The sequence below is a fragment of the Calonectris borealis genome, chromosome 2 (assembly GCF_964195595.1).
Source record: "Calonectris borealis chromosome 2, bCalBor7.hap1.2, whole genome shotgun sequence".
NCBI classification, from domain to species: domain Eukaryota; kingdom Metazoa; phylum Chordata; class Aves; order Procellariiformes; family Procellariidae; genus Calonectris; species Calonectris borealis.
Genome location: NC_134313.1, coordinates 114,672,315 through 114,685,922, shown reverse-complemented (window position 1 = coordinate 114,685,922; position 13,608 = coordinate 114,672,315). Strand labels below are relative to the sequence as shown.

General features: G+C 37.9%; 1 protein-coding gene across 1 annotated transcript in view; it reads left to right on the top strand.

The window, feature by feature from the left end:
• Positions 1-13,608, top strand: part of POU6F2 (POU class 6 homeobox 2) — a 322,671-nt gene that overhangs the window by 260,804 nt on the left and 48,259 nt on the right. The window lies entirely within an intron of this gene.

Here is a 13,608-nt window from a genome sequence, read left to right as displayed (position 1 = left end):
ATTGATGCAGCATGCTTAAGTAGCTTTCAGATTTTGGCCACTGTCATTGTTTATTGCATTTACTAGGACTAAAATTAACACAACTACTTGTTTCACATAAAGTCACTGCAACAAATCTGTCAATATAACTTATGACTGGACCTGGTAACTGAGCAATTTGAATGTCATTATTCTAAATGCTACAAATTGGGTGTACGGTGATATCCACAGTGCTTATGTAGTTGTTAGGCCCTGGTAAACATTTATTGAAATCATGCAGCTTGGATGATATGTGAACCTAAAGTTTAGTTTCTACTCTTACTCTTTACTACGGGGGAAAAAAAACATGAAGAGCAGGTTTTTTCTGATAATTTTCTATCACTGTGTTATTTAATTGGAACAGGGTTGACATTTTTTATTTTGGCCCATTAAAAAATAAAAGACAACACCTTATAGGAGCCCCCTTTTTTTTTTAACATAACACATAAACAAAGATGCATCCTGAGCTTCACTATCACCATACACGTCCCAGGAAAAAAAAATGCTGACCTTGTTATATTTACTGGGTGGGTGCAGAATTGTTCCATCACTACCCCGAGGGTTGAACGATGGAGCTTGTCAAAGTGAGGCCTTATCTAATGAATCATCTTATCGCAGGTGCACACCACACATATTAAAGGAGGATTGTATGAACAATGTGCCCTCTACAATAACCTTTCAATGTCTACTTTAACCCTTGTTTCAATCCCTTTTCATCAAAGGATCATTTTATGCAGCCAGCTTTAAATGGAGGCTCTCAAAAGCCTATTAAGATTTCTGGAGGAATGGGGTATTGGTTTGGAAGAAAAGTTGGTTATAATACCTATAACTCATAGTCAGATCAGCTCCAACCTAGAAGCCTGCTTGTTTCTATCTGTGCTCCAGAGATGGTTCACAATCGCCACTCACATGAGGCACTTGGCACCAAAGATGTTCATTGTAGGAGCTGAAGATATAAACCCAGACTAGCTTTTCTATAGTTTTCCCTTTACATGTTCTCCACAGAAAACATAAGTGAAGTGTGGCCATTCATTGTATGTTTAAAAAAAATACTACTGTGAAGATATCACTGAATGAAACTATAGATTCCCTCAGGCTGAGTCTTGTTTATTCCGCACATAATGTAAAGTCCAATAATTCCACAAGTTGCAGAGAAAGAGAAGAGAAAGGAAGAATTTTCCCTATTGTTGGATAAAATTACAGAATCTATCTGTTTGCCCAGCTCTTTTAAATAAGGGCTGTCTTTTTATTCCTTGTTTTTACAAATGTTGCTTGGTTTATAATCAGTACTGCAGACCTCGCCACAATATAGATAAATAATTATAATAAGTGTGTAATATAACACCCATTTTTATAATATTCAGCATAAACCCATATTGCTTAGGGCACACTTCTGAAGCTATCTGTCTACAAAACAGGACTATTCAATGTAATTAAACTACATTCCAGAAATTAAATTACATTCCCTGCAAATTAATAAAGTTATAGCAACTAAACAAGAACTGAAAGGTATGTTTTTTCAAAATCAGGAGTGTAAGTGAATAGTAATTTGGGATACTGCATTTCTGAATGATCTGCTTGGACTTGTTAAGGAGCCAGATTTCCATCATATGTTAAGAATCTGTCCTTTGAAAATTGCCCCTTTCAAAGAATCACAAGTGTGACACCCAAAATTCACTCCTGCAAATATAAGGCTGAATGACTTACCAGACTGTATGTGCAATCTTTGTAATTATACGCTGCTTCTGTTATAGAAATTCAGGGCTTGTAAATGTCCATCTGTCTAGCTAAATATATGGTGATCAGTAATCCCTGGAGACATTAAGCTATAGGTCAAATCCAAGATCCTATGGCAAATTCAGGGAAATGGTCTTTTAAATGACATATGGCATGGCCTTAATTCCCAACAACCCAGGAGTTCTTACAATCACAGTAACAAAATTAGATATATTAACAATTATTTATATAGCATATTTGATTATTAATATAATTATTGAATTCACAATTATGTTATGATAATTTTTTTTTTTTTTTTTGCTTTGGATGGTAACTGTAATACCAGAGCTCCCCAAGACCACTGTAGCAAAGAGATCTAATCCATTGGAATAATATGATTAGATCTCCTGATTAATTTGCGATAGTACAGGTAGAGGACTCTAAATCAAATTTTCATTTTCAGAGGCATATTATGAAAAGCTCTTAGCCCATGTAACGGTGTTTACACTCTGTTTGCCCTCAGCACCTTCCAGGAAGCGTTCGCAGGACTGGGCTTTCATATCTTAAATTTAAAGGCCAGGGTAGCAGAATTGCTAGATTCCTCCCTGTCAGTAGATACACAGATTTCAAAGAGAAGCTGTCTACCCTCTTGGCTTCAGCCTGCCCTTATAGTAGGATCCTAGTGCCATTGCTGCACTTGGCTTCTTCAGAGATGTAACAACCAGACATTTCTCTTTTTCGCTCTGTTATTGCAAATGAAAGAAAATATTAAGAGTTTTGAGTGGGTTTTACTATGTCTATTAAGTACATGAAATGTGTATTTTGGCTCTTTTCTTAATCTTTGTAAGGAGATGAACCACAGAAATATGGAAGCAAGTTTGATGCTTCCAGTTTCCATACGTGCTACCTGCAAGCCAGCTTCCTACTTGGCTAAAACATAGTGCTTAATTGTCATCAGCTGCTGTTGTGGTTTAACCCCAGCACCACGCAGCCACTCGCTCACTCCCCCCGCTGGGATGGGGGAGAGAATCGGAAGAGTAAAAGTGAGAAAACTCGCGGGTTGAGATAAAGACAGTTTAATAGGGAGAGCAAAAGCCGCGCACGCAGGCAAAGCGAAACAAGGAATTCATTCACTGCTTCCCATCGGCAGGCAGGTGTTCAGCCATCTCCAGGAAAGCAGGGCTCCTTCATGCATAACAGTTACTTGGGAAGACAAACGCCATCACTCCGCATGTCCACCCCTTCTTCTTCTTCCCCCAGCTTTATATGCTGAGCATGACGTCATACGGTATGGGATACCCCTTTGGTCAGTTGGGGTCGGCTGTCCCGGCTGTGTCCCCTCCCAGCTTCTTGTGCACCCCCAGCCCACTCGCTGGTGGGGTGGGGTGAGAAGCAGCAAAGGCCTTGGCTCTGTGTAAGCTCTGCTCAGCAGTAACTAAAACATCCCTGTGTTATCAACACCGTTTCCAGCACAAATCCAAAACATAGCCCCATACCAGCTACTATGAAGAAAATTAACTCTACCCCAGCCAAAACCAGCACAGTTGCATTCGTGTTAAGTCCCTTGACTTCAATAGGATCAAATAGATTTTAACTACGGGTGCTGAGTAAGTTTAGTTTCTTTTTTGGAAAGATGGGAGTTGTCTAATAAGAGAAAAATACATCCTAATTCAGCAATTGCAAAATAACATTTTGCCATAAAAATTAAAAAAGTAGCATGATAAGAGTTGGCATTATGAGCTGTCTTATGGTTAAAGAGAGCAATACATTTTATTTCCTGGTAGGTTAATAGGAAAACCTAAGTATGGTGTAATTGTACAGTACATACTTTAATTGACCAGGGATGGCATCAGTATAATCTAAGAATGTCCTTGGAGGAACATGGGCTTCATTGTGTCCATGCCTTGCTCCTTAGATGTGAAAATCTTTTATATATGAAAAACCTTGAGCGCAGCTCCACCCTGGCAATTAACAAAAAATAACTAATTTTTGAGAGTTGTAGTCCACAAGTGGCTAAGGAAACTAAATAGAGAGAGGGGCATTGTTGATCCAATTAGATAATAGGAGTACTTTGGTTCTCATTATTCTGATGAGAGGGTACACATTTGCACTTTGAGCTTCTTGATGGTAAATGGTGCTAATGAGGCCTGATGGATTCCCTGCTCCTAACAAGCCTCTCAGCAGTGCGAGTGATTACAATGGAGATAGATTTGATGGGATGCGCTCCCTTTTGTAGTGTCTCAGCTGCTGACACTCTGCGACATAATCAGGTCACAGAGCCGGTCACAGCCATCAGCAAAAGCCATAGCTCTATCCCTCATTATTAAAGTGCATTATTCAGTTCCAGGCCTTCACAATACTGCCAAAGGCCTTTTTTTCGTCTTCTTTTTTGTTAAGCATCAGTTCTCAAATACAAGGGTTAATAAAATCATCAGCTAAAGAACTAGTAAATTAAAGAAATGGAAATAAAGCGCTCCCTTTCAAATTCGTTGAAGGATCACAATTAAATAAGGAGGGAATTTTTCGTCACCATGCACTGTACAGTACAATGTAATATGTCATGTGCAATAAAAACAGGGAATAGGATTTTAAAAAATAGCATTGTCCTCATTGTGGACTGGCTTGGAAAACGCTGAAGGATCTTTCATTCAGAAGGGAATTTCTGCCCTCCCAACTATTACATATGTACCTGGAGGTACTATTACTTTCACCATTTTCTGTAACTACTTTTTTCTGGCATGGTAAGAATTACTTGCAAACTGAGTTTTTAATTTTAAGTGTAGCAGCTGTCTTGTCTTAGTTAAAGTGTCCAAGGCCACAATCTGGAAAATATATGATAGGCCACTGTGCTAGGACCACTCTGTTCCCATAGACAAGGCCATTGGCTTCTTTTGGAGGGTGAGCTAATTACAAAATGGCGTGGAAAAAGGTGATTGTAGCATTTTCTTTCTATTCTGATGATACTCATTTGGGGCTATCTCCCATCCAAGAGAAAATACACTTTTGAAGTCTAAGATAGACTTTAATGCAGTTTAGTTAAACAAATGAGAAAAAAATGAGTGGAGAGAGCCCAATTTTACTATTCATTTATTTATTAACTTTTTGTTTCAATTTAATTTCAGCTAATTATGAGCAGGTTTCAGTTAAATAGAAATAAGGTATTCTAATATTGAAATGTATACCTTTACAGGGATTTACACTGTTTCTGTTAAATCACTGTAGTACATATTCAGTGACAATAGAATAATATTGTATATAGATACAACCAAAGGGACTAATACATTGCTTTTTTTTACCGTCTTGTTCAAATCTGCAATTGTTCCTCCTTTTTGTTGCTGGTAGAGTATGCTATGGTGAGCAAATGAGTGTATATATAGACAAAGTTGCTTATAAAACTTTCAGTTCTCTTGAACCACAGATGTGAGAATCTCTTGACAGCTACAGGTCAAAATACAAAGTTAGCATTTTCAGCTTCGTAGTCATCTCCAAGAAGACACAGAGAGACTGGCATGTGACCTAGTTTTTTTTTTACGCTAACCAATAAAATTGGTAGCTATCAATGGGAATGCAAAGTGGGCCTCCTCATGGGACTTAAAAGGAAGATGTTGGTCGATTGTTGGGTTTGTTTCATTTTTTTTTTTTAACTTTCCCTGAAGTTCTAGGAGGCCCAAAGCCATATAATGTGTAACACTCCTCAAAGTCCTTCTGAATATGTGCAGTTCATACTGTTCTCCAGGTATGCGATGTCCCTTAGCCTTTTCTCTTAACAATTGTTATCATTGCTACATCTGTTTCAGCTATGTAGCTCTAATACATGCTAACCACTAATGTTTCAGCCCTCACAACACCTAACAGTGTTCACAAAAATCTAAACAATAATGGTTTAAATAGTGACTACTAACAATGTCTTGCCAGGGCTAATATTGACAGAAATCTGAGTTGGTGGTATCAGAATGGTATCTATTAAGGAAATTTCATTACAAGCCTGAGATAATAAAAGAGGAGCATATTGAGGGAGAAGCTAGAGGGAGGAATTGTAACAATCAAATAATACTAGCATTTAAGAACATTCCTTGGAAAACCCTTTGTCAGGAGAATCTGTTTTGACAGACCTTCATATTAATATATTGAATTTCTGCTGGGTGGCATCTGACTCTCTATTCCTCCCCTCAAAGTTTCACTGGGCTGAATACATGTATTTCTGCTGTTTGCAGGAAGAAAAGGGCACATATTATGAGAAAAGGTCAGTTGTAAGGGAAGATTTTTTTTCCATTGGTTTCCTCTCCCCACAGCTAAACATAGAGGAGGCTATTTGTTTAATTACCTCCCATGTGAATTTGAATCAAAAGACAAGTAATTCTTTTAACATACTTTTGCTGACTGTGCCTTTATTTTACTGTACTATTTATCTAACCTCAGTTTTAGCCACAGCAGCATAAATGTAAAAATGTATGGACCAAACTCTCAGGTCATGCAAATTGGTTTCATTGAAATGGACAGGGGCGGAGAGTGAGGCTAATTGTACCAAAGTAAGACCCGGCTAGTCTGTTTTGTCTATTTTAGGCAGTGATAACTGATAAATTTTGGATATCCACATTTGTGAACAATTGTGAAATCCATATCCACATTTTTTAAAACAGTGGTGAAATTTAAAACAGTTACCATCTGCAACATGGAAAAGTGATATTTGATTAGCCCCTCATAACAACAAGAAGTCCAGAACCACTGTGATGCCCCCATATTTAATGGAGGGGATTTAACTTTCTCACAGTATAAAAAAAAGGGCAGGGTAAAAAGATTCAGAAATTAATTATCCAAAGAACCAACCATTGCAAAAATATTGCAAAAATATTGCAATATGAGCAACTCACAACCTGCTTGTACAAAGAGGCTGGCTTTAAACTAGAAGCACCACCACTTTCCTCCAAAGCTCCAGGAAAATGAGTATTAGGAAAGAGTAGTTCAAGACTAGCTGATGTGCTGAAGTCAAACCTCTAGTAGAGGAGACGCTAATATTCCCAAAAAACTACCAGGAGAAGAGCAGATATGTTAGATAATATTTGTTGCAAGAGGAACACTGTTATTTGAGAAAAGTGGAACTTTTCCTTACTGCAAAACACATATTGGAGCCATACTGGATCACAACTGAAGTCTCCAATCAGATACCAAGGAAAGGATAATTGTGTATTGAAATCTCAGCTTGAAAATGATCAGCAGCTATCCAGAAAGGCCTCCAAAATTTATTTCATCTAGCTTAAAACAAATCTTACTTTGAGCTTCACACTTCCGATTTGTAGCCTCTTCCTGAATCTCTGCCAAGGTACTGTATCTCTGATATAGATTTTTTCAGAGGTGCCTAAGCCTTACTTTGAAAAGCAACTTATACCTGTAAAGCCTGGGTTTCTTTCAGTCAGTGTTACGAGTCTTAGTGCTTGAAGGCATGTCTATGCACTGTAATGGAGCATTGCAAGCAAACTCCGAGAGACAGTACATTTATATGTCTCAGACAGTGCCATACTAGCACAGATCCCAGAAGCCAAAAACCTTGGTAGTATGGTGTTATGGCTGTACTAATTAATTCTGCTTCTCAACAAGGTGACATAGGATCTAACTCATTAGTTACTAGCTCTGGGGTCTTCGTGGCACGCTGTATTATGTGGAGTAAATATACTTTGAAGAGAGCCTTAAAAGCCTGAAGCATTTAGGTACTTTTGAAAATGTTATTCACTAATCTAAATTATTTCAAGTCAGAAATACAGGACATACCTGTTCTTTTGTCATTGCCTTCTTAATTACTTTTGCATGGAGAAAACTAAACTAACTACTAGTTCAGCTTACCTACCATTTTCATGAAAGCTAACTAGTAACCAAAAGAAGCACCTACCACTCCTATAATCCGTTCATCTTAACATTGTGAGGTGGTTATAAGCATGGCAAATTTTCATTGTTATCACCAGTGACACACATCACAATCAATGAAATCTTTCTGCTCTATGGAGGTTCTTACACTGCTCTCCTTATCATCATATCTTATCACCTTCCAGTAACGCATTAAGAAACATGACTAGTGACTGTCACAAATTGGTCTTCCTCCCAGGAGAAATTTGTAGAATAGAGTCGCGTGTTTGATAAGGGCATTTGGTTTTGTCTGTCTTTGTTAGGAATCTTTTTGTTTGTTTCTCTTTCCTTTTAAGGTTTTGTTTTCATCTGGATTTAAAAATCTTTATGAAGGGGTTTCTTAAAGATGCATATTGCTTATATTTGCATTAGAGAAAGGCAGATAACAGAAACGTACTTAGCTTTTGCAGCAGAATGGGCTGAAGCCAGAGGTGATAAACCCAGGAATGTTCCTCAGCTACTGTTGGAATTAGTTCCAAGTCCTTGACCCTCCCCTGAAAACAAACTCTGCTGTACACAGAGAAGGTTTGACCATTATTATCTTGGAAGACTGAATTTGGCAGTTATAGCTTTCATCCAGGAGCATTAGGTGGCCATTTAGATTCCTGGGAACTAGACCACAGAACTTGAAGGCAAAGGCAGAAGTTCTTCTAAGTTCATTGCAAATTCTTTAAGATGATATAAACAAAGCGGTAGACAGAGTTGTTGCGTGTAGATGGTGCCAAGAAATGTGCTTTCTATATTACTGATGTTTCCCAAGCAGTGGTAAGTGTCATGCTCAGGAATATTGCTTCACTGCATGCCTTCAGGAGTTGACAAAGTTGAGAACAATTTGAGGCCACTTCATCATCCAATCAGAGATGATGAAAACCCTGCTGTATGAGAAATTCACATTAGAGCGGAATCCAAGACTCTTCTTAATTTAGGATTTCTCCTTTAGGCTGTCCAAAGCTTCTTATGAAAGAATTCTCTGCATGTCGGCGTATAGGAAGGCTGTAGATAAGCAGAGGAAGTAGTGGACCAAATCTGAGAGTTTGTCTGAGTTATCTTTTCAGATGTGCCTCTTTATTTCTGAAAAAAAAACCCAGCAAATTATAGTTCTTTGTGTATGGTGCTTAGTTTTATTTAGATTTTATCTAATTTATCCTGTATATATCAAATGTTTTTTTCCAATGTCAGAATTTTACTTTCTGCTGAACTGGCATTGATATCAGAAAAAAGAAAACCAAGAAGGGCTATTTGAGCAAAGGGGAAAAAAGCCAGATCACTCTGTCAGAAGTGGAAGTTAATGTAAAATGATAAATATTTAAGGTCCTTGACTCACTGGTAAAGCACTGCTGTTGTTTTGGGAAGGTTTGGAATTTCTTAGAAGTCATAAATCTTCATGCACAGATGAAGGCCATTGGCTTTTTTGTTGGACTGCAGTCTTGACATCTGTATGTCGATATCTTAGAGATACAGGTGAGGAGAGGAAATTTGGGGCTACCCTGTTTGCAGTGCAGTCAGTATTTGTTTCGAAATCTAAAAGGATATTTTAGCAATATCTTGTGAAGATTTTGAAAATGAAAAAATATGTCTTCCCCAAGCAGTCTTCACATAAGGAGGAGAAAATTGCAGAAGTACTTGATTGACTCATTTGATAGTAAGGCAAAAACTGAGTTGTATTCATGCAGCGTTCATAGTGATAACCAGCCAGATGCAGACCCACAGGCTTCTACATGCGGACCCACAAGCTTCCAAGTAGCACACTGAACAGGAGTTGTCCTGTAAGAGGAAGGATTCTCTGTCTTCTGGTTTGAATCTAGAGTATTGGAAAGAATTTTGCGATATCTTTTCCTATGTGTTGCATTTGTGAACAGTGGCAGGGAAAGTTCAAGCAGAAAAAGTCCTAACCATGAGTGGACACTCTATCTTTCTAAAAGTATATCTCAGTTTGTCGTTTTTCTTCAGATACTGACAGTGTTAGGCTTCAGCGTGTATGTATGCAAATGGCCCAGATATCAAAAAGAAAAAAAGGACTTTGAAATATCTATGCCAATGTTATTAAATATATATGATTTTTAAAGTACCTTTTTCACTTAAACTTCCTTCTTTGCACATTAATTAAATATTATCTCTAGGATAAGTATCTCTCATAGAAGATTAATGTATTATTGTCACATAATAATGGAAGAGAATGACAGAATCTCTTTCGTTAAGCACAAAAAGAATTTATTAATATAAAGAAAACACTTCTAGCCCTTGAGCAATTCTGTCTCTGCTTCATAGAGAACCTTTTCTAGTCTCCCCTCATGTCTAGCTTCATGCTAGAGATTCAAGGAAGCAATACATATATCCTGCCAGATTAAAAATCAATCCACCTTTCAGGAGATAATTTAATATCAAGACATGATGTACCCAATATCCAAATATACATTCATTTTAATGTTTGACGCATCAAATACTCTGACATAGCCAAGTTTCAAAATAAATAGTTTGTTTTAGAGGTTGGATATGTCATATTAGCATCCACCCAGCAGATAGAGAAATAGATCAGAGAGTGATCAGGACATCAGGAAGACAGTTTAGAGAGAGATGAGAGAGGCCAGGTACATCTTGTAATGTTAAAAAAAGCTAGCTAGCAAGAAAGAAATTGTATAAATAGGTCATTGCAGCCCAACTGAAAAAAAGTTTAATTTTAACTTGTTAGTCATCATCTCCAGAGGCCTAATCCACTCCCTTCATTGCAGGCTGTGCGTTAAGCTGAGATACGTGTTATTTGATAGCACAGATAGACAGACAGCCTCAAAGTGAAAAGATGGTATCAGGTTCATGCAGTGCACTAGCTTTGAGGCACCATTTGCCATGCTAAACTTGCCCTCTTCTTTCCTTCTCAGTTCTTTTTATTAGCCTTACCTTGCTGTCGCCTGTCCTGGTTTTGCTTTTTCGGTTCCTTCCGTAAGTGGCAGCATAAAACCATGTGGAAACAAGAGTACGGATGAACAGATACCTGGTGCCAATGTCGGTGTTAGATCCCCAGACATCCCAAGGTATCCAATTCCCTTGTTCCTGTTCTACTTCCCCTATCTCTACCATTTTCGTTTTCTGACAACAGCTCTTTGCCACACGCCAAATCTGGGATTCAGTTAGTTAAACATAGGTCTTTAGTCCCATTTTAGATATTGTGCAATACTCCTCTAGGCCTCCCATGGCCAATCCAGAAAAATGCTCTTCTCTCTAAGTCTTATTGCGATATCCTGACAAAATCCTAAAACATTTCAAATAGAATAGATGTCTACATTTTTTTCAGCTGAATTGCTCTCCACTTACGTGAACACATGCATGTGTCTACATATACGCATACACAGCCGAACATACGATTACCGGGACCTCCGTGTTCATCTCCTTAGGAAACATACAAGTACCCACAGGGACCCCAGATTACAAATATTTTAATTACCTTCTTGAGTCACGCTTCTGTCTCTGGGATCTGTTGAACCTTTATTCTGGTGACAAATGAAAATAAACTAAACCTTCTCATCTTGGCATGGGAGATGCCGTGCTCCTCTCTTTTACCTCAAATCTGTCTCTAGTGTAATGTTAGAAGTGTGTAATCATGACTGTACACAGGTCATAATTGTCTGCAATCTATTAACTGGGGAATAAAACTAGGCCTGTATTTTATTAAGGGTTTGATTTATCACCAAGATATAAGTATTATTGAATGACTGCAAAGTGGGAGTTAAAGGATACTGTGTGTTAATGCTCCATCCTTTCACTACTAGGAGGTACCATGTAGACTGGTACTATTGGCAGTGCTGCACAAGAAGCCAGTGTGAAGTATTTAAAAGGTCAAGAAAATTGAGATTTGTTAGCAGAACTGCATGGGAAAGATTTCCCAACCCCTGCCCAGAGGATGGCATGGTCTGCCTGTTTCTTGACATGTCTCTCATGTTGATGAACATCACCTCCACAATCCCCTCCATTTTGGTGGGGAGGTGACTTCCATTTTTAGGTGTTTAAATCACATCTTATGGGATCTGTACTATAGATCTGTTAATTTTAATTGTACAGATATGGATGTACGGGTTTTATATGTGCAGTCTCTCACTATTATTATTAGCACCTACAGTGCACCACTCTATATGTTTGAATCTATATGTTGTTCTTCTGGATAGTCTATATTTATACCCAGGAGTATGTCTTTCATAACTCTGATACACTGAAATGTCCCAGCCGTCACATCTACTGTTCAGGTAGAGACACATATAGGAGACAGTCACCTATCTTTCCTCTCAAGTAGAGATATGACGTTGAAAACTGTTGTTGTTTATGGGCATTGTTGAAAGATACTCCTTTAGCTAAGGCAGAAAGTTTAAGAATCTATGGGCACAGAGGGTAGGTAAATCCTCCAAAGGTCCCCACCTTTGAATGAGAATAGACTGTAACTGGCATTAGCAAAGAATGCCACATTCTTCTCTACCACATCAGAGAATTTTTGCCATAACAGCCAAGACAAAAACCTGCCTGGGGACTGTGATTAAATATTTAACAACTGCTTAGAAAATTTAAGATTTCGATTTTTAAGTTTTCTTCACAATGGTCCAAAGAGAACAAAACTACCTGATGCTCAGTTCACCAGATACAGAAAGGCAAAGGAAGCCCTGATACGATTCTCATCTATGAAGTCTAAGAGCTGATTGAAAATGTTCTGAAATTGCAATCACGAACTATGTTTTTATCAGACTATAATGGGGTGTTGGAAGGGAGTACAGGACAAAATCTAGACAAGCTTTTTGCCAGCTTTCCAGTTAGGGTAATTATTTAAAACCTGAATGTTAGACTACTGACCTAGAAATACTGTTAGTAATATACAGAAGCATTTGCCTGTTCAAATACCTTCATGCTTCTGTTATATACAACGATGAATAGTTAGAGCTTTGCTCACATAGAAGTCCTTAACCAACAATGTATTACATCCTGTATGTTCAGAATAAAATGTCACAAGTAAGTGTACTACAACAAAAGCCTTTTTTTTCTGAATACAGATAAAAATAGAAAATTTAAATATTACTGAGTCGAGCTCAAATTTTCATAACCTGATCCATCAACGGAAAGGGCCCCTCCTAAAAAGCATTTACTGAGGCAAGTTGTACCCTTGGCTCCCTCTTGCCTTTTATTTCTCCTTAAAATCATATGCGGTGAAAAGAGGGAACAAACATGAATGATGCATGTCTGATTCACTAAATCACTATGGTCTCTGGCAACAGCACAAATGTAGAAATGTTTAAATCGGCCTCGTACTACCCAACAAATGATGCAAAAGGAGCCCTCAAAGAACACAGAGTGAGGGGAGATAAATGAGCATCATGTCAAGAAGGCAATTTCTCACTGAGTTTGCACAGAACATGGAAATTTTACTTCCAAGAGATGGTTAGGGAATCTTTCTAATAAATCTTCAGTCCACAGTCATTGCTGTGTCCTTTTTTTAAACTTACTTTTTAAGAGCTGTGTAAGTTATACCCTCCCCAGTGAAATGTGTCAAGATATTACCAGTCAAGTTGAAGTAATTTAAGTGAATCATCTCTGTCTCTGTGTTTATGTTTGTGGTAGACAGGGATGGTCAAACAGGTTTCATTTTGTGCATGTGTTGAACGGCTTTTCAACCAGTGAACTCTTCTCAAAGCCTTGTCTTATTTTAATAGTAATTCACAAAGGAAAAAAAAAAAGAAAGGTTGAGCCTCTTCCATGGAAAAAGCCTCTATGATTTTTTTTTTTTTTAGTTTTTTTAAAAATTATTTTATCCTCCTTTTTTGTACAGCTGAGGTATTCCGATGGTCAATAAAAAGGCAACTGTTTTCCCAATGACTTAGAGGCTATAGGTCAATATTAGAATTGACTAGTCCTCAGCAGAGTCCTACATCTCTTTAAAAGACGCCTGACTTTGAATTTGTTTTCCCTAATTTTGACTACATGAAAGTTAGCTTAAGCTGCATC